The sequence below is a fragment of the Falco naumanni genome, chromosome 6 (assembly GCF_017639655.2).
Source record: "Falco naumanni isolate bFalNau1 chromosome 6, bFalNau1.pat, whole genome shotgun sequence".
Lineage (NCBI taxonomy): Eukaryota > Metazoa > Chordata > Aves > Falconiformes > Falconidae > Falco > Falco naumanni.
In genome coordinates, this window is record NC_054059.1 from 36,396,529 (window position 1) to 36,424,021 (window position 27,493).

Below are 27,493 nucleotides of genomic sequence, written 5' to 3' on the forward strand. Positions count from 1 at the left end.
GTGAGCCTCCTGCCCTCTGTAGCCTCTTGTCTTCATTCTTTATTACATTGCCTTGCACCTAGCTACTACTAAAACTTTTTTTATTATTATTATTATTTTGACCTCTTTATTAAGGACTTCAGGTCACTCAGCAATAATAATTTGTCCCTTTATCACTTATTCTTCCATTTCTTCACTGTTAACCTGTGCATGTGTAAACCTGATTCTGTATCATTTTTTTGATCACTGATAAAAACATTTGGCCTTTACTCAAAAGTGATTCCCAGAGGAATCCATTAAAAAAGAGTTTTCTGTAGCATTCAGGGTCTGTGCAAAGCAATAACCAAATCAAAACCGGGTGTACCACCACCATTTTTAACTTGACTTTTACCAGGCGTCAAGTATAAAGGAGGAAAACTTGTTACAGTTAAGAGCAATGATGCTAACCCCCTTCCAGGGTGATGTGATGGTGAACTCCCCTGATGCCTGTCAAGATACTGCTGGGACCATGTTTGCCTCAGGCACCTACCTCATGTGTAAACTTTATGGTAAATCAGCCCTTCTAAAATAGGTATCTATGGGTACGTGAGATCTCAGCGTGCTGCCGGGCTCCAAGGCGGGCTGGCATGCCTGGCTGTACCTCACATCCATCCCTAGGGAGGCCCCAGGTATCATCAGCTTCCCTCTATCAATTTTTCTATGGGCCTGAAGGGTCCTGCTCTGGTCAGTCTAGATAGAAGGAAAACAAAGACTGTAGAGTGTAGCACTGTCTCCATCTTGCTCCGGAGCCTAGATATGGTTCCCTGTAGCCATTGGCAACTTGTAGAAGAATGGCTGCAGAAGCGTGGCCTTAGAATCTCTGAAGATCTGCACAATCCAGGCCTAGTATTAGAATAGGCCTGTAATCAGAATTGTACTGAAGTTGCTGTGCTGAAGTTAACAAGAAAGGTGGCCTGGAGCTGTTCTTGAATCCTGAGACCAAGTAATTATGTTGTGCCAACAGGCCGTGGCTGTAACAAGCTACAGCTGCTGGGAAAGCAGGTGCAGGGCCAAGAAAGATAGGGACCGGTACGGGAAAACAGGGAGTAACAAACTACAAGGCTGAAGCACAGCAACACAATTGGCTACATGGATAGAATGCTTATTTTAGTCATGATAATTAGGGGCGTGAGAACCGCACGTGTTTAGAGACTACTAACCAATTATATTTCTGCTTCACAAATATGCATGTTCTATATAAGTAGTGTTAGAAACTAATAAAGTTGAGCAAGATGCATAACTCATATTGAGTGTCTTCTTGACTCTGGCAAACTCTTCTTCCAACAGCAACTAACACAGGTGGCAACCAAGTCTTCTGGGAGGCTTCAGCAGCACCTATTTGTCTTGGTTTCCCCTCTGTGAACATACTTCTAGCTCTTTCCACAGTCTGGTTTATGAGGTACTTAACATTTACAGGAAAATTCAGTATTTAATTAAGCTGAATTACACCCTAGCATTGTGCTGAGATTGTTTTGGAGGCCATCTAAATATATAGAAAAATTATGTGTAGCTGTTTAACCAAAAGCATAAATTTGGATCCCTCTATCAAATGGCAGAATGGTGACATCTCCATGCCCAGGGTGTCACAAACTGTTTCACTCAGACCTTAAATTAATTATTTGACAAGAATGGGGGGCATGATGTCTCTCCTACAGGAAATGTGACTGAATCATTTCTATTTTTTGTTATCACTCTCTGTTCTAGTTATGCCACAGATGGCAGAAAATAGGAGTCAAACCAATTTAATGCAGACTTTCAGTTCAAAATGGCATGTATTTTAGTTTTCCCTGTATAATTATGATGAATAGGTGGAAACATACCGTTATTCTCTTAGACAAACAAATCAAACAAGGCAACTCTCTCTAAAATCACCCTGAAAGTCCAATTCCTCTGACAAAGCCCCTCATAAGCCAGTGTAGCAGAGTTACTTTGACAAAACTCAAGCAACTGGTGCAATGACTTCAATGGTAACCAAAATGCCTTTCCCTGTGACTGAGCGGAACTAGAAGCGACTGGAAATAAAGCTGTTAAACAGGATCTTCATAAACTTTCAAAAACTCCCAACAAAAGCCTGACTTTTCTGCTACCCTCAACCGTTAGAGATTTTCACATAATTCAAGACAGAGCTCTAGACTCTGCCAATATAGTGAAATAGATCTTACTTTTGTTACTGCCCATCAGAAATCAAAATCACGACTCCAGGAGAACCTACTTCTGTTGTCTGGGGGAAGTTTTAGCAAATGGTTCTGTCATAGCTAAGAGAAATCAACTCAATATACTGCTCGCTCTTAGAGGATCAGACTATTCTCATCCCCTTGACAAGTCAGGGACAAGGAAGTTTCGGCTCATACACCTAAAATCACACAAATCTTTATCTCACCTGTTCCAAGCAAATGACTTCATAACCATTGCCCACAGAGCAATGACGTGCGTGTATCTGCAAACAGTTTGTCATCAGATTAAAAAGATAAATGCCTGAGAAAATCAGGGATATATAAAGTTAGGGGAGCTAGAATATAATTTTCTTGTGAAAACATATGGGAACATGGTCCGATACTAAGGAGATGATCACATATCTTCCTCACAGAATCATAGAATCATTTAGGTGGGAAAAGACCATTAAGATGTCCAACTGTTAACCTAACTCTGCCCTCTTGGTAAAATAATTTTAGTCTTTCTGTAGGTTATCAACCAAACAGCGACCATTTGCACTCCTCTTCTTGACTGGATTGATTTGTTTCACAAGAATAGCTACCTCCCTTGATGGCTACCCTATAAATAACGTGGAAGTGTGCATGGCTTGGCAGGCTTGAAGCAGGGGATCCATTTCTAAAGGGCTCCCAGTGGCAGGTAGCTGCTGGCTCTGCCTTCCCACCCCTGAGATCAGCTTTGATTACTCAGCAGATGAGAGGAGGTTTGCTCAGGGAAGGAGGTATTTCATTAACCATGGTGTGTCACTACAAGTCAGTGATTTTTTTCACTAAATTCCACAGGTTAGCAGTTTTAATCCATCTTAAATTTACATTTTGGCAATTAACTCAAGCTGCACATCTAAAAATTACTTTAAATGTTGTTTCCTGCTTCCTTTGGGGATTATCTTTCTGCTAAACGCTAAGGATAATTGTAACAGATACGTACAGATGAATGCTAAAAGTACGGGCGAACAGTCTTTACACTTCAAATAAATAAAAATACATGACTGAAAAAAACCCCTAAGATATCTTCCTGATCTCCACTGACTTCTTCAGAATCCTTAAACCCTGGAAATCTACAAAATATCTATTACCATAATTTCTAGATGTTCTACCATATTTATCACTATTTTCAGACAGCAGAAAATGAACGTATTGACATTAGTACTCAAGTTATGAATCTGTAATTAAGGAGTTCTTCATTAGCTGAAAATGGGAGTCAAACCTTGCAGTCAAAGCCTGGGTAGCAGACATTCCTCTTTAGCTATGGCTTACAAAAATCTCATACAACAATTATGGAATTGAAATTTCATTATCTTTGAAAAGGATCAACCTGCACCAAGAAGTAAGATTTTTTTTTAGTAACAATGTAAAGAACTATGTTTTAAATCCCTTAAAATAAATAAGAATTTCACTCCCTTAAGCATGTCCAAACCTAGGAGATAAGGTTTTACCATTAAGTGGGAAATATTTACGGGAACCCCTTTGCAAAATCCTGGTACATAATTACTGTGTTGGTCCCTGCAATATGTCCACAGCTAATCTAATGGCATTGCCATCAAATATTTTGCAGACTAAAATGAAATCTCCAAGAAGATGAATAGATCTGTGTGTCTTCTAATATTTTATCAGAAGATGGACTTGATGCTCTGACAATTCAAGATGCCATTAGGTTTTGATATGATCAGCAAAGACAGGGGAAGTTGTATTATTCTCATTCTAATACATGCCTGGTAACATAATGATCTATTGCTAAAAGAGGAAATCTCTTCTTTCAGTGGAGCAAGCTTTACCAGCCACCGAAGTCTTGCAGGCTATCAGCTGCCTAATCCAAAATCGGGATTCTCACAAACAATCCTCAGCCTGTCAAGTACAACCCTGTAACAGATTCTATTAAAAAAACCATACACCTATCCAAATAAAAACTCACCACAGGATATTTGTTTCTCTCTAAATAGATCTTTTGTTTCACTAGCACGTGAAGGATCCTTATTTTCAGTGCAATTACTTGGACATAGGTTTGCCTCACTTAAAACATGCAGTAAATGGCAGGACAGGATTTCCCAAGAGCTGAAAAAGGATGTGAATGGCAGTGCATCATTCCTAGTGCCAGCAACAGCGTGCCAAGCGCAGAGGAACTTCTCCAGACTCAGGTATTAACGTTAATTTTAAAAAAACTTCTTGCACACTGTGACTCCACTGAACCATGAGCAGGTTGCCCCAAAATTATTTTTCAGCTACCTGACCAGCTCTACAAAGCCCACCTGTAGATTACTTTCTCTCAGAAACAGAGCAGGAAAAAAAAAAAGGAATTGACAAAAAGAGAGATTAATAAACTGAACAGTTTCTTCTTAAATTACTGAAGTTACTAAAATAGAAAATCAAAGCAGGAAAATTAATGTAGAACACTATATTTAATGTAATCATATGCTTATTCTTCATGAATATGAAAATGTAGCTCTAATTCTGAGATAAAACGGTTTAGATCTAGAATAAAGTCACTGAGGATTAAGAAATTCTTTGAAATTCATTACCTGTAAGTGAAATCAAAATCTGACCCTATGTCAGCCTTTGTAAATCAGGTATTTAACAAAATTTGAAGGGAAAACTAAGGTCAAGATTTGAACTCTGTCTGCCTGAAGTGAAAGAGTACAAAACTACCTTTCTAAAATGAGAAACACAGAAAATGGTCAGTGTAATAGACCTATAGAGCTTCATAGCTTAAAAGTGCTGTCCAAATATTAGCTGAATCCTGACTATAAACCTGTGAGGCAGATAAGATGGAAGCACTTATGCTAAAAATAAATAAAACCTAGAACTGTCTCATATAACTGTAAGATTTTATTAAAAATAAACAGGGCTGGTTGGTATCCTTAACCTCAAGGTCGCAAGAAAAAGTACTAGGCACTAGAGGATAACGGCAGAAGCCAGTACTCCAAAATCACTGTGTCTAATTAAGGATTCCAAAGAATCTCTGCTTTACGCTCTCTCCTGTCTCGAAGCATTCGCTGTGAGAACATTCAAATGCCACCGGGAGACTGACATGCTACTTGTTAGGTCAACAGTCCCATTGAGATTTCTTCTCATCGGCTTTTGTCGGATTCTGGGTCAACTATATATGCTGGGCAAATAACACCGCACCAGGGCAAATAACACCAAACGGGACTCTTGTGTTTAAAAGGGAGAAAACTAAGGCGGGGGGGTGGGGGGTGAGTGGTGGGTAGTGGGGTGGTGAGGGGGACTGCGTGGAAATCAGAAGAGTGTGTCTTGTATGCGCTTGCTAAATAATTCAGATTTAAACAGTTCTGAACTTCTGACCCTCACACTCCACTGCGATGTACAGGGCTGAAGGTTTCAATGTTAATCCACGATAAATTAACAACAAAAATGTACAGAGCCTTCCTGTTTCAGACCGAGGCCATATTCTGCTAAAAGCATTCTAATATTAATGATGATGGCTGGGTTTGAGAAATGTTTTAGTCCACTGCAAAACGTATTTTCATTTGTTTGTGAGGTTGGGAAGAGAGAAAATTAAATTGCCCTTTTAACGCTGCACCCTGCTTGCTCCCAGGCATCGGGCAGCCTGTGTCCCTTTCGGAATAAAAACCTGCATTTGCTTATTCCTGCGAGTCCGGCGCTTCCCTCCCTTCCCTCCCCTTCGCCCAGCTCCCGCCTGGCACCACCGCCTCGCCTCCACCACGTTACAGCCGACATCGCTCCACGATGCGTTTTTAACCGGCAAAGTAAGGGGGAAAGGGTTGGATTAAGCTTGTTTTTGTGCTTACAGGAAACAGCAAAGACAAAGTGTTCTATGTTTGAAACTACGGCATATGCGGCTTGCGTGCGCATCGGAAGAATCTCCACAGAGCAGCCCGCACAGACAGAAGATTACACGGAACGGAGAGACAGATGCAGATTTCCACGTGTAAAAGCTGTAGTGACTCCGAGCACGATGGGTAGAAATAAATAAATAAATAAATAAATGGATAGGTAGGTAGATAAATAAATAAATAAAAGTGGTGTCGGGAGAGAATCGTACCGACCTATTCAAACGCTCCCGCGGACTTCCAGAGGCTTTGGATCACGCCCCGGAGAGCGACGGTTCAGTGGAGCGGGGTGCTATTTCAACTACCGGCTACTTTTGCGGACCGCCGGGGGACCGGTGACCTTTCGGGAAACGCGGTCCCCCCCGCACGTCCTTGCCGCGCACACAGGGGGAGCGCTCGGCGCACAGCGGCGCGCTGCGGGGCCGCGGCGGACGGAGGTGCCGCCCCCACCCCCGCGCCCGCACCCGGGGAGCCCGGCGGGGCGGCCCCGCGGAGCCCGGGCGGCGGCGGCGGGGCCGGGGCAGCCTCCCGCGGGGGCGGCCGCGGGGCGTGGCCGGCGCGGCGTGCGGGGCGGGGGCGGGCCGGGCTCCTCCGCCTCCCGCCGCCGCGGTGATTGGGCCGGCCCGCCCCTCGCCCCGGCGCCCAGGCCGCCTCCCTCCCCGGCTAAAGCGGGCAGTAGGTGAGGGGAAGGCGGCCAGACGGGAGCATGGTCGTGGCTCCGCAGCAGCTTCCGCCGCCGCGCCGCGCCCCCCTGCCCGGCCTCCAGCGCGGCTCCCGGTGCCCGCAGCCGCGCGGGGCTCTGCGTTAGCGGCGGAGGCTGCGATGCACAAGCCGCCGCCTCCCGCCGCCGCGCATCCTCCCGCCGCCTGAGGACGCGGCCGCGCACCCGCGCCGCTGGCCCAGGGCCGCCTGCGCCCCCGCGGAGGGAGGTAAGCGGCGCGGCGGCTGCGCCCCCGCCGAGCTCCCCGCCGCCGCCAGCCGTGTCGGGCATCGCCGGGCTGGCGGCTGCCCTGCGCCTGCGCTCGCTGCCCGCATTAAAAACTTCCTGCGTGCCTCCTGCTGCCTGGGGGGTGCTGCGCGCGGAGCCGCCGGCGGATAATCACCTTATCGTGATGATTTTCTCTTTTTTTCCAGGATTTTTCCCGTGCCGGACCCCCCGCCCCCCCGCCGCGCACCCACAACTTCAGGCGCTCGCCCGCTCCCCGCCGCGGCTCGGGGTCGGCCGAGCCAGCCCCCCCCCCCCCCTCATTTCTCCCGGCCCCGGCGGGCGGCTGTGTCCCCGCGGACCCCCACCCCTCCCGGGGGCGGCCATCCCGGTGGATCTCCCCTTCCCACCCCCTGAGCCGTCCCCGAAAGTGCCTGGGAAGGGCTCGGCGCGCAGCCGGGCGGGCAGCCTGCCGCCCTCCCTGCCCAAAAGCCTCGCCAGCCCCGTCGTCTCCCTGTGCCTGGAATGCGTTTCCAGCCCCCCCCACCCGCATCCTTTTACTCTTCCTCCCCGTGCGTGGTGTGGACGAGGAACTTCTCGGCACAATATTGCTTAAATATATACATATATATGTTTGCGTTTGCTTTTTTTTTTTTTTTAAAAAAAAAGCAAAGCACTTGGTCCACGTTTCCCACGCCGTGCCTTGCCACGCCGTGTGACATTTCCCCGCCGGTGTGGGGTTTTGTTTGGCTGCTGCTGCTGGGGGGTTTCTATTGATGGGTTGGTCTTGGGGGTTATTTTGGGTTGTTTTCTTTTAACTTCTCTCTGAGCCGAAGAGCTGTCTGCCGCCGGTAGGAGCACAGAGGTGCATCCCCTGGGTACCTGTTTTCAAGGGTCTCGCTTAGGATGGGAGAGAAAAGCTACTTTTTTTTTTTTTTTTTTCTTCCCTTTGACATTGAGTGGATGTGACTAGCTGCCCTTGTCATGTGAGGATGCATGTCCGTCGTCCCCGGGATTTTGGGTCCAGGTTCCTTTGCCTCCCTGGAGGGTGGAGAAAGGTCTGGAGGAATGGAGTTCTGGGGATGGATGGTATTATTTTTCATACATTTCATAAATAGTGTGTACGCATAGTCTCTCAGATTATTTCCCCTCCCTCTGGCTTCATTTCTTAAACTGAAAACATTCCTAGAACGCTAGAGATAGATTTATCTCCCCAATACCACCAAAAATTATGGAGCCCTGGTTATGTAGTTGGTTGCTTATCTTTTGTTTATTGTATGTGAAAACTGTTCGGAAAAAAATAACAGCGTTCTGGTAACTAGATTAAGGAGGATTTAATCACTTTTCCATCAATGAAGGAAAGAGGCATGCATGTTTGCTGCAGGCTTATTATTTGTTTTAACGGAAGATTATGTAGAGTGTTTTTCTGATAAATGAAGAAACTTTTCTTCCTGATATTCCTTAAAACAACTCGGCAAGTGTGTGTCTGTGTGTATGTGTAGGCATGTGTGAGTCTCTTGCACTGATTTAAATGTGTTTATCAGCCTGTCCTTTTGAGGTCAATTTTGAGGGACTTAAAAAAGCAAACTACTGTAGTTTTAAGGTGACTGCAGAGAACAGTATTACTGTCTCTTATAATTAGCAATCTGCTGAAACTTTAAATCCTCCTTGATAGATATGATGACCTATGTGAGAGAAGGAATAGTATTCCAGCAAGTGCTTTTTTTTTTTTTTTTTTTTTTTGCCTCTGAAACAGAGCAACAGTGTGTCTTTTTGTTATTGTTGTATTTTGGTTTAAACTGCTAATGGCTTTATTTTTTTTTTCCACGTGGGGGGGAAAAATAAAGTAAAGCCATATTTTACACTGACATTTATATGCGTCAAACTTCAGTTATGCTCAGGAGGTTGTTTAATCTTCTTTGAACAATGTACAAGGTTTTCTTTTTTGTTGTTCACATAACCTGTCCTTATCTTGTGTGTTTACGGAACTTGTCTTCAATTTAAGATGAAATATGAAAGATATGCAAATAACTCAGTGACCCATGAAGACTGAGACTTAGCCAGCATATGTAAACTGTGTCTTTCATTGCCTTGTTTCATATAGGTATCTTTTCCCATAACATCCATTTTGATGTTTCATAATAGAAACTGAATCATGCCTATGGTATTTTAATAGAAAATCAAAGTTCAGGGTTTGAGTTCTACCTCTTCTAAAATATGAGAGTGCATTGTGGTTTATTTAAAAGTCAAAAAACATCCAGTCATAGCAAGTAGTTGTCTTGCAAGTAATGCCCAGTAACAGTTCGGGTGATTTTTATTTTATTTTTTTTTTTGTTCATTTTCATTTAGCTTCCTGTAGAGGGTCTTAAATGAGCTCTGAAATACATACTGGGTTCTCGGACTTGAAAACTGCCAGACTTCCCGGTATTTGTTGTCTCCAGTAGCTTATGAAATGCGTGCGCAGTGTGTCAACCTTTCCCTTAACAACAAAACCTATGAGCAAATGTTCGGTGTGAATTATATTACTGAAATAAAATATTCTATAGTTGTCATGGTTACAAATAGAGGCAGGGTTACTGGTTTTCATCTGCATGTTGAGGAAGGGGAATCTAGTTTTGTCACTTTTTAATTACATTTCTAATAAGTGATGGTCGTACTTCAAGTACCCAATATATTAGATACATGGCATAGAGAATTAGATTTTGTCAAAGTCTTGCTGAAACGAAACAAAAAGTGGTAGTGTGCAGGAGCAAACCCTTTCTTGTTCATCTGTTTCTGAAGCAGAAATCTTGAGGAAAGAAAGTAACCACCTCTGTTTTGTCTCTTCTTCTAGATTAGCATGCTGCCAGGGTTGCTGCTCTTCTTCAAACAATAATAAAAAGCATATAGTGTGTATGTTGACTAGAAAGCCTCTCAATGAAGGGAGAGAAAGACGCAGATCTAGAAATTAAATACAATTTTTGAGTTACTGTGCACCGTATCTGGTGCTATCGCTTTTAGTGCCTGTTTGTGAGGAGAATTCATTATACCCAGGTTTGCTGCGCTCATCTCGCCAGCAATCGTGCTTCGCTCCTGTGCATCCTTCTCCCAAGTTCTGATCCATTGTTTCCCTTTGAGTTGCTCCAGTTCAGCACTGCACTAAGGACTACTAGAATCAGGGCCTTAACTATTTGCAGTTGTTGGTGCTCCTCCCAATGCTGTTTCTCTGCTTCTCCATGCTCACCTGCAATTCAGTCTTGTCCATACCTACTTGTTTTCCTGACCTTTTAATTTGGTTCTGAAAACCAACAGACCCAGTTCTTCCAAAGCACTGGGGGGGGGGGGGGGGGGGGAATAATGATGGGAGGCGGAATCTTTTTTTCCTTTTCTTTTTGCTTCCCTCCTTCTCTGTGTGCTGTGGTGGAAACTTAGTGCAGCTTTAGTGGTGGTAAGGGAAAGTACTCCTGGATCTGTAAACGGAGAGAAAAATTCCAGTCTGTCCTCTCATGTTTAACCCCTGTCCCTTCCATTAGATCCCCGATGTGGCATTTATTTTTGGAATCTTAAAAGTGATCTGGAGATTTTTTTAATGTACTTCTAAGTTTTGGTGTCTGTCTAATACTTTCATTTTTTTAGCATTCCTTCTTTAACTTTAGGTTGAGCATAGCATTACTCAAGTTCCTGCAGTGACTTGTCTACTAACTACACTGATGTGCTGCCATAGGCTATGGACCCAGGGAGCCCAGATACCTGAAGGCCTGATCCTGAAGCTGCTGTTTGCAGAGCATCAACTTCATAGTGCACCACAGAGGTCTACATCATTTTCAGATCATTAATTCTTTGTGCTGTAATTGAGACTTTTAGCTACCTAAAATTCTCAGCATGGGTTAGTGACTTATTTTGGTCCTTCAGCTTTTTTTCACCCTCCAGATCTTCCATTTTGTAATATTTGGCCTTGCAGTGTGCTGACTCGGTAACCTTAAATATGAGATAGTGTCATTAGATTCTGTGATTTGTGTATTTAATCACTTTCTTAATGTACTCATCTCTTGACAGAGGAAATACTGTATAAATACACATTTCCTAAAGCCCATAAACATACATGGGGTAACATTCCTTTAAAGATACTTGCGGGTACTTGATACCATGTATTAACTCTTTGTCACTTTTTTTTAAATTTCCCTTCTGGTTTTGTGTTAGCTTGCCTATTGTGGGAAAGAGTTTTAGCATCCCTTTATGCAGTTAACTGTTTTATAAAGTTACTTATAGGAAGATGGAGCTCCTATGTGAAAACTGAAGACTGTCTCCTCAAGAAGTAGTCTGCCAACAGCAACTCCAAGTGTGAGGCTGTATGAAACGTAAACAGCTTTGACATGCTGCTGTCACTGTTATGTTTCTTTTGTTACCAAAAGTACAAAGAACTCTTCCTCAGCTATAAAGAAAGAGATTAAAAGGAAATAGATTAGAAATCTCTTATAGGAGTGCCTTTCTGGCAGATTTCTTAAAAGTCTACGCATGTCACAGGGTGTGAATATGCGCTGCTTACCTGTTACGGTTAAACCAGAACTGGGCAGACCTGGGGCAAGAGATGCCCCCAGAAGCCTTCCTGATGCTGTTGTTATGTAGCCGGTTACCTCTGTGCTGTCTTGACCATCTGATAAATGACAGTAACGGAATTCCTAGTCACATTCTTCCATAAATAATTTTATGTTGTGGATTAGAATGTCTGAAACATGGGACAATTTTCCTTAATTTTTGTGTGCTGCTTTTCATCTGTGGTGCTTAGCTCTAGGTTTTCAAATATCTTCAACTTGTATTTTTGCTATAATTGGCATCAAAATCAGAAAAACACACTTTTTTTTTTTAGTAGTCTTAAGCTTCAGGTAATTCATGGTGCTGGCTTGCAGTAGTAATAGTGATTCACTGAAGCAGTCTGCTTGAACTACAAAGACAGACTTACTTTAAAATGAAAAAGTGTTTCTTTCGTAGCACTTTCTGTTTTTGTTTTTAATTCCCTGCCATCCATTACAATATGCTGTATGACATGATACGAGTGCTAGGGCTTCCCTTCAGGTTTGGCTTGGCATACTGGAAGACATGACTGTACAGTTCTTGGGTTTGTCTTTAGTTTTAAGACTAAACTCTACATAAATACAGGTAAAGTGCAATTTGATTGAGAAGACCAGATTATTTCTAAGGACGTGTTTTGGAATTTTTTCTGTGCAGTAGTTTCCAAGAAAATCTGCCACTGATGCAAGCCCTCTGCAACATTGCTGTTAACTAAAAACTGTTAGGGGTGTGTGTGTGGTAGGGGTGTTCTTGGACTGTCAATGTAGTTGAGAGATTCTGTGAAGAATCCCTCACATTCATACAGAGGTATCTGAAGCAATAAGAGTGTCCTGCAGCAGGTCTCATAAACTCAAGATGTGCCTAATTTGTTGAGCTGGACTTCATTCATGCATCTCTTGATAACTTTGAACCTTGAGAGAGATGCTCATTATCAGTCTCCACGTTTTTTAAACAACAACAAAAGAACCCACCCCACAACTATGATCTATGTGGTAATGCAGTTAGTAGAAATACTGTGTTTAAAGTGTGCTTTAAGAGCTTTTGCTTCAGACTCTTCTTGAAGTCTGTGCTGATGAATAATTAATATTTAAATCAGTTAATTCTGATCAGTTCTGCTTTGTCAGACCTTGTTGTAGAATCTTGGTTTTTGGACTGCAGAAACAATGCTGATGGATTTGCAGACTGCAGCGTGCTGTAACTACCCAAAGAAAGTTCCTCTTCTCAGTCTGAGGCTTAAACATGCTGTTTTCCTTAGAGGGAAAAGAATTTAAACGGTGTTAGTTTTTCCAGCCACAGGTAAACTCCAGATCAAAAGAAGAGAGGAAAAAGAATTCAGAAAGATCTTCATCATAATCATGTGATATGGAGTAGCTTAAAGTAGACGCAGCTGTGTTTGCCTGTGATTTGGAAAAAATATATATATTGCAAATTCTGGTTGACTTGTAGGCACCTGAATTCATTAAATGATTCCTAACATATTGTGTACTTCAAAAAATTTAATTTTTAACTTTCTTTTGACTTTTATTGTCTCTTGCATGCCAAGAGTGGAACAATGCCAAATTGGAGCACTTCACGTTACAAAATGTTGTCAAGTATATATATCTGTCTGGAAGATACTTTTGAAACTGTATGAGATGCTACAGAATAACTTAACTTAAGCAACATCTTTTTGAGCTTACTCTTTACCCCTTCATAAAGTTTAGGAAGGGTAGGGAGAAGTTGCTAATTCTGAGTGAAGCTTCTTGTGTTTTGGAATGAAGGACAGAGCATAAAAATATATGTATATGTAAAATGCATGAACAAACTTAACTGCATCAACCTATAAATGGAAACAGCTCCTTGATGGTGCCCATATGCTGAAGTGTAGCAATCTACTGGTAGCGGGATGGGTCAGCAGAGATGTTGAGCTGAGATGTGATGCTGTTGTTGCTGAGAGTATCAAGGCTAGGAACTCTGAAGGCAATGGTAGTTGGTTCTTCTGGTTTGGCCTCCCCCCCCCTTCTGCTCTACTTTGAATGACTTGTTTCAGTAAATTGTTTTGGAGGCTATAAGGGGTATCTCAGAAGGACTCTGAATGACAGAAAGAAAAGGACAGAAGAAACTTTTTTTTTTTTTCTCTAAAACTGTACAGGTGGTGGTAGTCCCTGAAATAGGCAGCCATTTCTGGCAGGTAGGAATAAATGGCTGCTTGATTGTATGGCACTGGTTATATTTTAAGATTTCTCTTTAAGAAATGGGAGGTTTATATATGTAACTGCTTCAAAGATGGAACTTTTTTCTTCCTCATCCTCCCTTTTCACTTAGGAATAGGAGTAGATATAACAAAGCTTATCCAGATGTTTTCCACCATGACTGGACTTCCCTGCTTTTCCTTCCAAACAGTGGGTTCCCCTGCAATTTCATAAACAGTGTGATAGATTACATCTGAAAAGCCTAGATAGTACCACAGATGCTTTAGTCAGGCCTATTCAGAGTAGAGAAATACCAGGTACAGTAAGGGTATTGTGTGGTGAGAGGTTATGAAAAATGATGTACTTTGTTTCTTTAGGAAAAGAGTGAAAAAAATGTGTAACACTTCCAGGCCATCTCTGACAAATTTGCTAATAAAATGCAAAGTAAAATGTTAAATATACTGCACTGCCCTCTTTATTATGCTATTTTTTGCTGATTGTATGAGGAAAGGATATATTAAACAGAACTTGCTGTTCTGAGTGTGTCTTCCCTTCCTTCTCTTCCCCACATTATTTCACATTTCTAAACATTGAGCATACCAATCAATATTCCATTAAGAGGAGAATTAACTTGGGAGAAGCTCGCATGTATTTGCATGTGGTAGCTTATTTCTTGGTCTGTGGCTTTATGTTGCCTTTCCCCCATGTCATGTTTGTTGTTTTCTTTTTTTTTTGTTAAAAATACTACTCCAAATATTTGTGCAATTACTTTTAATAGCGAGGCTTGCTATGCCCCATCTTAATTCTGTCAATATGAACTGCTGGTACAGCTTTCTGCAGTGCCTTGCTTGCAGGCAACATCAGTCAAATGTTTGTAGCTACCTTTTTGCTTCTGTTTTACAATAGCTGGACATCAAGGTACTACGCTTCAGATCAAATGTTGCTCTTGGTTACGTGCATGTAGTTAACAGAAATCAATGTTGCATAGACATAAATGAAAGTTGGATTTGATCTTCTGTGAGTTAGCTTTTATCTCATTTACACTGATGCTAGTCTGGGTTTTCTGCAGGCTGGATTGAATGCCCAATCTCAATTTCAGAAGTATTGAGGCTTTAGCTGTCTGGGCCAACATTTTCTTCTTTATTGTCTTTGTACAAGTCTGAAAGTAAAACCGACCTTCTGGATTTCTGAAGTTTAAGCCTTGATACTGCAAACAAATGTAATGAGATTTGATTAAAAGCTGCCTATAGCACATAAGACTATGGAATGTGGCTGCATGGGACCTTCTGGGGAACCTCTCAGTTGATCTCAAAGTGTGAATTGTCACAGGAGTTGCTGAACTGTGGACTAAATCCTGATCTAGTTAACACCTGCGGAACTCTCGTGTTGCAATATGTATCTGATGTTGCGCAGTTCTTCTGTACCCTGAGGAACAAATCACTTGTGAAATTCAACTGTGACTGTCTTAAGGTCAGAGGAAGTCTGCAGATCTCCATAGATGACAGCGACTGCAAGAAGAGTGGGGTAGCTGGCTGAGGAGTAGGCATACTTTCTGGTTTCTGGTTTGTGTGGTCCAGGTGCTTCAATACCTTCTTTTTTTTTCTTCTTCCCCTCACAGTTCTGTCTTATATAAAATGGGCCAAATTTGTCCTTGGCCCAAACGTGTGGAGTTAAATAAAGTTACTTTTGGTACCCTGAAAATATTAGATAAGTGTTCTGCCTGTTCTTTAAGATATCAAATCTCCAAAGTAAAACCTATTTTCTAGTACATTTTTCTTTTTGGAAGAGAAATGTGTAATTTCATGATTAAACTTCTGGGCAGTTATAGTTCTGCAACATCACACCCTTATCTCTCTGAACTAAATGGCAATGGGAAGTTGTGGCTGATATTTGAGTTGTTATTTATAGGAGGAAAAATATATAGAAAAGGTAGAGGAATTAAGGAAACAAAAAGGCTTGCCTGAAGCCTTTAAATTACAGGACTGATTTTTAAAGTGGTACAGAGATACAGAAACGCAGCCGAAGATGAAGAGGACAATTGTGGTTCGCTTGCTGCCGTAATACTCTTATTTTGGTTTGTTTGTTTTTCTTCTGTCTCACATAAAAAAATTGAAAGCCCGTTTGTGTGTGTGTGTGTAGGGGATGCTCTTACTAAAAGAGAAATTGCAGCAAGTTTTCCTTAATCTCACTGTTTCAATATTACACTTGAACAGTTCACAGCAGCATCCTTCAAGCCATCTAAAAATTGTTCTTGAACAAATCTTGCTGTTGCGACAGCTAAGTTACTGAAGTTTTATATTTCAAGAATAGTACAAGTAAAACAAAAAGCCAAAATGCAAAACTGTGTGCTGTGCTGGCTTCTTTATTCAAAGAACTTCATGCAGCTGCAGTGCTCAGATGACAGAGTTAAGGTGGTCTGGGCTGGAGATCAAGAATGACACCCGTATGGGTGAGGTTGAGAAGCTTAAACTATTTATGATGGAAATGCAGGTGCAGCATGAGCCAAGGCATCTACTGCTTGAGGTGATGGTTAATCAGGGTGTTAAGTACCTCTATACCTTTCATCTGAAGCCTGGTTAGACTTTTGCTGTGAAAGTCATGGTTAACCATTTCCTTCCTCCAGTGTTTGGGCTACGTCGTTAATCATGCAGTTACTCATCTTTAGGAAGATGTGAACAGGCTCAGATTTCCTCAAGGAATTTTTTAAAATGATGCTGCATATGACAGCAGGTTATATAGTCCTCCCCTGTCTAAATATGATTTTATCAAATTGGAGCATACCAGTTCTTGGTATTGAGTTAGACCTTGTAACCTACTTAATTTTACTATAGCCATTTCGCATTTTAAGAGGATGGTTTTACCCTAAAAAACAAATAGTACAAAAATAAAACAGTATAAACCTCTTATTTTTATATAAAAAGATTGTTGTTAAATTCACATCAGAACTGTATAGCCCTGGCCCTTCTTGATTAGTAAATTTAAAGACAAAAAAAACCAAAACAAAGTGTTCTTTCTCTATGCTTTTCAGGCATAATAGCATAAACTTTATTTTTATAAACTATATATATCTTACATATTTGTTTGAAGGGGGTGTAATTAATTTACACCTGTAATTTCTATTTGAACAGCAAAGCTGCTTTTGAAGAAAAACTAATGATCAGGATGAGATCCAACAAATGTCATTACTAATTTTACCTAGATAGTCTGTTACTTCTAATTTTGGGCAACAATTTAGGGGCACAGGCATTGTGTGTATAGCTATTACAAGCACAAATACACCACTTTAATCGTGGCTTGCTCAATTGCATAAGAGAAATATGTTTCACAGTAGCTGCAATCAGCATAATGTCTAGAGATGCTTTCAGGAATGATTGTGAAGTGGTGATAGAGTTTATACAGTACAGCAGCAAGTGACAACATTGCTTTGTGAAACCCTGACTCTGCTTTCAGAGAAAATTGTAACTCTATCTCTGTGTGGGCTGTTGGCAAAGAGGAATAAATGGGGGATCTTTGAATCTTTAACTTTTTAAATTTCTGATCTTTGGGTAAACAGATGGTTTTTAGCTCAAGCCTGGTGCAGGTTTACCAATTGGTATGTGACCTGGCTGCCACTAGAGAGGGACGGAGCTCTATACAGAACAGGGGTGCATTACTTGTATAAAGGGCAAATTTCAAATAAATGAGAGCTGTTTTGGTAGTTTGGTTTTTCCTTCTGAGAGTAGAGAAGGAGAGAGTGAATGTTAAATCATACTATTGTTTATATCCGAGAACAACTTCAAAAGCAAAGTTTTGTTGCCCAGAAACATCTTTAAAAAGACAGAAATGCTTCATATTCCATGTGTAGATCAAACTCACAAATATTCTTGGCATAAAGCAACAATTAACTGTAAATTGTACTGTGGAGGCTGGAAGCAAATTTCTAGTCATCCAGATAAACAGAGAAAATGCCATATCCCATGTGAAGTGGAGGCACAAAGGCTTCTGAGGGAACTTGGGTAAACAGCAGAGTTCTTCCACTTTCCTTCATGTGACGCAAGTATTTTATTCTTTAGCTGCATTTCTGAAGCTTTGCTGTTGCACAAAAAAAAAAATAAAAATCCCTAGAAACTATGTGGGGTCAACTTCAGTTCTGTGTGCAACTGCAGCTTCTTTTGGCAGTGTTAGGGCCAGGCTTCCATAGTCTAATCTGCCTGATGGCTCTCCTTTTTGGGTTTGGCTGTGCTGTCAAAGTAGTCTATTTTATTTATTTGTGTAATACATATATATTCTCAAAGTAGCTGCACATGTACTCTGCCCCCAAGTTGCTGAATTACCTCTTCTGTCACTGCATCTTAAGCCTTCAGTTGTTTGTTGTTTTGGTTTTTTATTAGATTAATTTTGTTTGTGATTAATGAAAGCACCACCCACAATTATTGAGCATCTTAAGAGTGAAATACACTTTGATATATTTTTGAAGGGTTTTTCCATCCTTGCCTTTTCTGTTCAGGCAGTAAATGCCTCTGGGACAAGGGCTGGGGTTTTTTTGTTGTCTGTACAGTTCATGCCTGCTTCCTAGCTGTGCCTTGTATTCTAACAGGACAAAAATGATTCATAAGCTCTGAAAATGCAGCTCTTATCCACTCCTCCTTTTCCAGTTTTCGTCGACAAAGGTTCTGTTATGCTGAGGCAAAACAAAACTTAATGCCACTTTCCTTTTCTGTTTCTCTTAATCACTTATTTTTGAGGAGGAAAAAGTATCTTCAAGAGGTAAAATGAACATTAAAATAATTTTTGGAATCATGGAATGCTTTAATAGTTTTTTTTTTTTTTTAATTTCTAGGTCATATTCTAATCCAGAGATACTGAGCAGTGAAACATGGTGCTTGCTAGTCACGGGTGTATCTGTTTCTTCTGGAAAGCATGTGCTTTGTCTCACTCCATTAAAAATAGTAAACCCAAGAATATGTTGAAGGCTCTGAACTATTTAGGAGGTGGTTTTCGCTGTAGAGGTCCACAGTCACGCCCACCAGAGGGCATTTTATCACCAATTTCTTGGGGAGAAAGTTTTTTTTCTTAAATCGCGAATAAAGTAGTAAATATTGGATGGAAAAGCAGTGTATGAAACATTGTACAGATAGCTTTTTTGTTTATATATAAATACATATGCTTATTTCCTGGCTGTATTTATATGTAAATAAGTAATGATGTCAGCTTGAATGGTTGGGTTTCCCCTCTGCTTCCTAAATACTTTCTAATTTTATTTGGGGATAATTTGAAGAAAAAGGAATTCCTTAAAGCTCTCTCGCAGCTGGTACAGCCACTGGTTACCCGGAAACTGGCCTCACTACCAAACAAGTGCATCAGATACTCTGCCTGATTGCAGTGTACCTCTATTCCCCTCCTTTCTAGGGCACTCAGAAGCAGAGGCTGCTGTTCAGGAGCCCTACTCATTTAGAGGACTGGAATTTGCAAATGTACTTAGTAGTGAAGCCCCTGGATCTTAAGGAAACACTTGGCAGCCGGGGAAATGTACATCTGCCAGATGGACTTGACGTCTTGTGTTTGGCAGCAGTTAATGCGAAGGCATGATATGCAAAATCCAAGAATGACAGCTAGGAAATGAATTTCTATTTGGAAAACTGTATTTTGGTTTTGTTTTGTTTTTTTTTCTTTTCTCTCATCTATCTTCTGTTATTAAATAAAGTCTCTGCAGGAAGGAGGAGAAAAATAAATCAACTTGTGAAAATATCTTCTCTCACCCCTTTTTTCAAGGTGCTTCCTTGTGAAGTTTACATCTGTACTGAAGGTTGGGCTGCCCCAGTTCAAATGCGTGACCTTCATCAGCCTGGAGTGGCACACATGATTAATTTCCTTTGGTTCCCTGTGGACGAATACATTCACTCCACCAGAGCCCCCATGACTTGTTTGCAGCCTCAGCAGAGGCCTGGGGTCATCTTGAGACAGAACTGCAAACCTGGTAGGGATCTGAACAGCCCGTGGTGTGACATATAGGTAGAGCAACGGTAAAAGCCTTCTTCCCAATGCAGGATGCTCTGCGTGTGTGGGACATGCTGTCAATGATTTTAGTAGAGATTTGGATGCCCATCATAAGTGCAGCTTTGGTACCTGTGGTTAAGACCCCATGTTGTGTTTGTGGCCATCCTGGATAAGACTCGGTGTGTCTGTTGCTTGCCAAAAGTAGCTGATGTCATGAGATTGCATAATGATGAAATGTAGAAATGTGGTTTGTTTGGTTTTTTGGGTTTTTTTCCTCTTGTTGTCCAGTCTGTTCAGGTCAAATGTCTGCACCTTGACAGGGTGAAGCAAGCACAGACCTTCAGACCTCCCACCACTCCACCCTGAATGAAGTGCATATAGAGGCTTTGTGATTTCTTTAAGAATCTGGCCCTAATCTACAGAGGTTAGAGTGATCTTGTTTGGGTTGAATGGAAGCAAATGCACAAGCCAACAGCACGGTTCTGTGGAACACAGCATCTGGGGAGATACTTGCAGTGAGGATGGATGTACTGTCTGTCTTGTGTGGTGTTAGTGGGGAGGCAGAAGTGCTGTGGCCTCCCCTTGGTGATTCGTGGGAAGAAAAGAGTGGGAGCAGCGCTGTGGTCTGAACAGTTCTTCTACCCAAAACAGGGTTAAGAACATCAACAAACAGTGGTTGGGGAGGTTGGAGGGGTTGGAAACAATTGCTCAGACTTAAAAAAAAATGTTTGCAATGAAAAAGTGAAGTGGAAAATTAATCAAGACTAGGTCCTGCCTGATCAGCAACAGGCAGTCTCCTAGTAAAATGCCTGAATGTTTTTCAGCCTGTTTATTCAGATGATAGATCCTTTAGCCAGGACTTTTGCTGTTGTGTGGGTTTTTTTGGTTTTTTTTTTAGCAGTGTTAGTGTCTGTGCAAATAAATGACTTATAAAAGAATTTTATTAATCCTTTAGGACTGAAACTTTGAATAACATTTTTAGCTAGATTGATTTTCTTCCAGAACTGTCCTGATGAGAGAACCTATGTCTTTGCCATCTTGTTATCTCAGTTTACTAGCTTAATACCTGCAAGGATTGTAAAAGATATCTTGTGGTTAAGAGTTGAGGGGGTTGTTTGGTGGTTTTTTTTTTCTTTATTAATATTTGAGGGCTCAAGTATAAATTGGCTTTAAAAGGATTTTGGATCTGATCCTGTATCTAATTTCCTTTCCTTTTTTGTTTGTGGTGATGAGCTGAATTAAGTATAAATGTGGGGACCCAACTGTAAAGACTCAAGTGAGCCAGTGTTGTCATAGTGGGTGAGTTAGTCTGCTAAGAACTCTGTTAGGATAAAAAAACCCCAACCCTGTTAGAATAAAAAAAAAGTAGATGGCAGCACTAAGCTGTTTTGAGGGAGAGAGGATCTGAAGGTGAGAAGGATGAAAAAGCCTGTTAAATCTGCAATTATTGCAACAGTGCAAAGCTCCCGCAACACTATAGTAACTCATACTAGCAGAAGAACCTTGCAATCTGGTTTCCCTGCTGTTACACTGGGAATAGATACTACTGTTTCCTCTCATTTCATTAGTGAGGACCATATGAGGTCTCTGTAATTCTGAGCTAAAACAAGCTTGTATCTAGGTTTCCTATGGAGTAACTTAAGCATTTGACCTGGCTGCTGTTTGTATCTTAGTACTAACTTACTAGCACCATTGTTATTGTGTCAGAAACAATTCCTTGGCTTCCAAAATATATGTGAAAACATTCTTAATTTCAATATATTTTCATTTTGGTGTATAGGTCTGTGGCAGAGTTCTGGGAGTTATTTGCTCAGTTAGGAGGACCATGTAGCCAGTAGTGTTTTTTAAGAGAAGTAGCCTGTACCAGACTGAAATCTTATAAATATGCTGATTATCCAGTATTTGAATTAGTATTTTGACATGCTTCAGTGGAAGCCTTTGATATTGAAAACGGCTACTTGTCACCTTTTGCTAACTTTGCTGCTTTGCTCAGTCTGGTGTTGAGCACTGATTTGAGGCACCTGTGGTGAAGGGAAGAAATAGTTGCATTGGAGCCAGGTGACTACCTTGCTTGAAAAATATTTTTGAGCAGAGAAAGGCTGTCTTTCCATTTTGTGAACTCTAAAGTAAAAACAAAAAAACAAACAAAAAAACCCAAACCAAAACCCCAACCCTTCACTATTTTATTATTGCTCTTACACTTCAAGGCAGCCTGCCCACCAATATTCAGAGGAGTTGGCAGCATGTACCTGGGGGGGGGAAGGAACTTGGATAGTTTTAGGACATTCAGCTTTGTACAGATTTGAGGAAAATCCATGTGGTTTAATTTTGATGTAAAGAACAAACCAGCTGTTTCCAACTTCTTGTTTTAACAGTGCTCTCCTTACCAAGATGGTGCAGCAGGTGAGCTTCCTCTATAGCAGGTGGTATGTGGAGAAGGGGACTTTGTAGGTGATGCAACTAGCAAGGAACAGAAAGGGTGGTAACGGATGTCACCTGCTGGGGACGAAGGTTGATTTATAGGTTTTAAGTGTTTTATGGAAGTTAAGGTTTGCAGAGCCTAATTGTGTGAGCTGGGACCGGAGCTGCAGTGGTGCCTCCACTGATTATGTCTTCTCCCTGCCCATCGCTGTGGGCTTTCAGTCTCCTCTTTGAAGGTGGTGGGTGTCTTAGTGCCAGAGGATGTGATGTGGAGGTTCATAGAACCATAGAATATCTCAAGTTGGAAGTGACCCATAAGGATCAAGTCCAACTCCCTGCTCCTTGCAGGACTACCTAAAAGTAAACCATGTGACTAAGAGTGTTGTCCAGATGCTCCTTGATCTCTGACAGGCTTGGTGTCGTGACGACTTTTCCTGGGGAGACTGTTCTGGTGACTGACCACCCTCTCAGTGAAGAACCTTTTCTTTGTATCCAATCTGATCTTCCCTGACGCAGCTTCATTCAATTTCCTTGTGTCCTGTTGCTGGTCACTGGAGAGGAGATCAGCATCCTGCCCCTTGAAGAAGCTGTAGACTGCAATGAGAGCACTGCTCAGCCTTCTCTTCTCCAAGCTGAACAGACCAAGTGACCTCAGCCACTACTCGTAAGTCTTGCTCCTGAGGCTGTTCACTGTCTGGCTGCCCTTCTCTGCGCACACTGTAAGAGTTTGGTGATGTTCTTATATTGAGATGCCCAAAACTGCCCACAGTACTTGAGGTGGGACAGCATCAGTGTGGTGTAGAGTGGGACAGTTGCATCTCTTGACTGACTGGCTGTGCTTGATGCATTCCAGGGCACCACTGGTCCTTCTGGCTGCCAGGGCATGTTGCTGGCTCACATTCAATGTGCTATCCAAAACCCAGATGAGGATGATCCTCACTTACCCTGAGTGGCTGATCCAGGCAGCCTGTGGCCCCACTGGGGCCTCACACGGTGGGAGGGCAGGCCCCAGGGCCTGCCTTGGCCTGGGCCGGCTGGGATATTGCTTCTTTTTAATATTGGTGACTAAAAAGGAATGATGGAGCTGGTGGCCCTCTGTACTTGACTGAAACCCATGTCCTGCCCAAAAGGAGGCAGCGTGGGTTGTCCAAGGGTGTGTGCCAGACCTCTGCGCTGCCTGAGGGCTCAGCTCTGCAGCGTGCCACCGCCTCGGAGCTGCTGCGATGGCTGCCGGAGGCCTCGTGCTGGCTGGCGGCTTTATCCAGTCAGGAGATTAGGAAATGGCCTAGTTGCCTTTGTCCTTAGTATTTTAAAAAGAACAAAAAAGCCTGGTAGGAGGAGTTGTTACCTCAGTGTGTCTGTTCTGCCATTCCCCCAAGGTTTACTTCTGACGGGGCTTCTGCTAGCAGGTAGGCTGTTAAAAATGATTATTGGCCTATTTGGAGTCATAGTGTCTCGGGTTGAAGGGACCCATAAGGATCATAGAGTCCAAGTCCCTGCTCCTCACAGGAGTACCTGAAGCTAAACCATACGAGTAGGAACATTTTCCAGATGCTCCTTGATGCCTGACAGGCTTGGTGCCAGGACCGCTTACCTGGGCAGCCTGTCCCAGGGACTGACCATCCTCTTGGTAAAGAACCTTTTCCTAATGTCCAATCTGAACTTCTATTTTATCAATATGATCAATTGCACATAGAAAATGGGTTGTGTCATTGGATATTTGGTGTAGCTAATATGACACCACCACCCCATGCTCCCCCCCAAAAAAAAACCCTACCCCAACAAAATAAACCTGACCCAAGACCTTTTTACATAGGTTGACTTGCAGCTTCTCCTGCATAGAAGTAACTAACTTTATATGGTGCTGATTGCACATATTGTTTGTTATTATATATATTGTAGGAATTTGGCAGGGTTTAAGACTGCTGAAATAAAATGTAATTTTAGGACAGAGCAAGTAAATTCTGCTTCTGGAGAACTGGATGTGGTCTGAGGAAATAGTTTAACATTACAGGTTTTTTGTGTCTTAAGCAGCTAAGGTGGCTAACTGGTATGCATCAGGGAAGGAAGAGCTTGCTCATTTTATGGTTCTATTGTGCCCTCAGAAACATGGGAAATATTTTTTTTTCTCTGACTTTAAGTTCGGGTGACACTCCTTTTATTTATGAATGTTCATTTATCTTGGGGTTTTCCAGAAAATATATTCACTATTTTCAAGGGCTGAATGTGTTGTATCCAAATGAAGCTTAAAACCAGGCTGACCATGGACCTGCCAGACTCTTGGTCAATCTAATCAAATACCTGCTTCCAGCAGTTCCCATGGCCAGCCATTTATAAAAGGAGAAATGATGCTTTGACTTTGGCAGTTGTAATTATCTTTGTCTCTCACTACCTTTCAGGGATTATTCCAGAAGTTAAATACCTTGTACCAAGAGTTTTTTATCATGAACTCTTAAATCTCTTTATGTTCTTAATCATATAAATGTGTCTGATTGCTTTGGGGGGATTCCTGCTTTTTTGGCTTTGACAGCTGCTTTTGGCTTCGAGCTCTGCAGTCTGGTTAGACATTTTGAGACTATCTTATTTTTATCTGTTCTATAACTTGTAGCTTTTATTGAATTCCCCTTTGTTATGAGACCAAGAGGAGAGAAACAGAAGTTATGACTTCTCTCTGCTAGTCACGATTTTACATTTTTATTTTGTCTCTAAAGTCTGCTATTCAGTCTGCCTTCAAATAAGCATCTCCACATCCAAAATATTGTTGTTATGGTCCTCTGAGCCTTCTCTGAGTCTGCAGTATTTCCCTTGGATTTGGCTGTCTAGCACAGAAAGCAAGGAAGCAATACTCTTGATTTGATAGTGGCACTTCAAAACAGCATTATTGCTCAAGCTAAGACACTGAAGGTTTTTTGATATTGCTTTCCCTGTTTCATTGAGGAGTTATTTCAGGATTTTCCATGACCTGTCCGGAATGGTGCCCATATGAATTTAGCTGAAATACTTAGAAGTCTTATTTTGCTCTCCCTGAGATGAAATTACTCAATCTGTTCTGCTTATTTCCATACAGGTTATTGTTGGTATCTTTAAGGACTCAGGTTTGCCTTTTGCTTAGATCAATGGCTCCTCTGAGCGGTCCTGCAGATTAAGACTTTTTCGGGGATCTGGATTGGATCTTGTTCTATATTTTTGAACTAGGTTAATAGCACCCATCCAGAGGTTTCTTGATGATTTCTCGTCAAGGATACGTATTCTATCAGGGGTCCTGCAGTTACGTAGGTTTCCTTTCTTTACAAAGCCTTACATCAGTAGGAGGTGATTTGCTAAAGTTTAGCCGTTCCCTTACTGTTCTCAGGATTAGACACTAACTAGTCTTTTTTTTTTTTTTTTTTTTTTTTTTTTTTTAAATCTCATGAATAGAACATGAAGAGGAGGGGAAGAATGAGCAGTATGACTCAGTGTGCATCATGCCTTGTGTGTTTGACAAGCTATACTGTCCCTGAGGTTTCTGTTGGCTTAAGCTGGAGCAGTAGTATCTTTAGTGCTGATGGTCTTGTATTTGAGTCCTCCAGGTCTACAGTGCAGCAGACTGGTGTGTGTTGAATTCACCCAACTGAGCAATGCCCTTCTCTGCTTGTGTGTCTCATCCCCATCCCGCCCATTCTCCTATGCTGCCTTTATAATGAGTCATGTTGAATTTCTTTTAAAAACTTGACCAAAAAAACCCTCAAACAAACATTCCCCCCCCGCCCAAATGTGGCTTTGGCTTCTGGATGTCATTTCTCAGGTGTCTGAACAGTTGCTGCAAGACTTCTGCTTCTCTGTTTGTTTGTGCTGATTTAAGCTGAACACAGTGAATTTATGAAATATATCCTAAACAAAGTTGGCTGACTAGCAAGGTTGTGGGGTTTTTTTTTTTTTTTCACTTCATGGGAACTTAATTACTGGGGAATAGGAAGGATTTGGGTGGATGGTGTTTTTCTGGTTTTATTCATTTTTCATGAAAATTAGATCCAAACATAAGTACTGTGAATTTCCTTCATGCTTCAAATTCTAAAAAAATATCATTTATAAACACTGAAACAAACAAATAAAAATGTATATCTTGCTTGTTTGCTTTGAAGTAATACTTGTATATAATCAAATGACTCCAGAAGCTAGCAGACTGCTTTAAGAACAACATCAAATGTGAGTAAAGAAAACAGTCAGTTGGCAGCTGTTGGACCTTTATCACAGTTAAGGCTTCTCAGTGCTCCTGAAACACTGATAATGAATAAATAACCATCTTTGGACAATCTGAGGCAATCGTGTCTGTTTGGCCCCTGTCTTGCCCGCATGCTCAGCGACTTACTGCATTTTTGCAGTGCCTTTCACTTGTGGATGTTAGACTTTGCAAAGCTGCACTGATGGGGAAGCTGAGATGCAGAGAGGAGAAGGCATTTGCCTGAGGCTCTCAGATCAAATGTATTCCTAGGTCTGGTGGCAAAAATTGCAAATAGTGCATTTCTCTCTAGGCTCAAGCAATCTGTTGTCCAGTAGACCAGCACTATTTATTTGTGCCTGGGCAGTCTTGAAGGTGACTTCCCTCGCAGGTGAGTTGGAGACTCTTGGCTGCAGTGGGGAGGCAAAGCTTTGTCTGTGCTTCAGACAGGCCAGGCCATAGTGGTGATAGTAAACCCATGTCTGCCTAACTGCTAAGGACCCGGTTGGTCTTATAAAGGTAAATTTTACTTCTAGTATGACTACCCATCCTAGTCCTCATAGAATAGATGGAGACAAGATGATGATGTTTTGTATTTTTTTTCTTTTTTCCTCTCCAAAGGCAAAGCGGTCCTTCACCTCAAAATGATTGAGAAAATCTATGCTGCCACAGCAGTGCCTGTGGTTTTCAGCACTTTAATTTCGTCATTTTATTTTGTGAAATACCTGTTCTTAATTTCCATTGTATGCTGGGCCACAGGACACTGTAGGCTCCATAGCAAGACTGTCAGCCTGCTCCAGCGTGCCTCTGTGGTGGCTGACAGCCCCAGAGACCTTGCCAGGGAGCTGGTGAGCACAGCACACAGAGGAGTAGCAAAAACCAATAGATTGGAGCTCTAGCAGACAAAGATGTGATTTTGAAGCCAGGACTAAAGCAAGGTTTTCTGAGCCTGGCAAAGAAATCCATGAAGGGGATTGTCTTGGAACTGCCTGGGAATCAACACAGGAGAGTTCTAGTGAGCAAACCTGGGAGAAAACAACCCAAGAAGTTGGTTGTGCCTTGCAATAGCCTCTTGGGAGGCTGGAGGTTGCGATTCTGTAAATGCTGTGAGTGTCTTAGGCAAGGTGGAAGAGCCATCATGCTGAAGGGAAATGCGTGTATCTTTGGTTTGTTGATTATAGGGTGCTAGCATAGAGCTGCAAAGTCCTAAATGGTTG

General features: G+C 41.9%; 1 protein-coding gene across 2 annotated transcripts in view; it reads left to right on the plus strand.

Moving 5' to 3' along the window:
- Positions 1 to 6,722: 6,722 nt before the first annotated feature.
- KLHL29 (kelch like family member 29) overlaps positions 6,723 to 27,493 on the plus strand; it is a 406,353-nt gene continuing 385,582 nt past the window's right edge. For both annotated transcript variants that reach the window (XM_040598977.1, XM_040598978.1), the window contains exon 1: positions 6,723 to 6,966. The gene's annotated coding sequence lies outside the window, so the exon portion shown is untranslated. The remainder of the gene's footprint in view (positions 6,967 to 27,493) is intronic.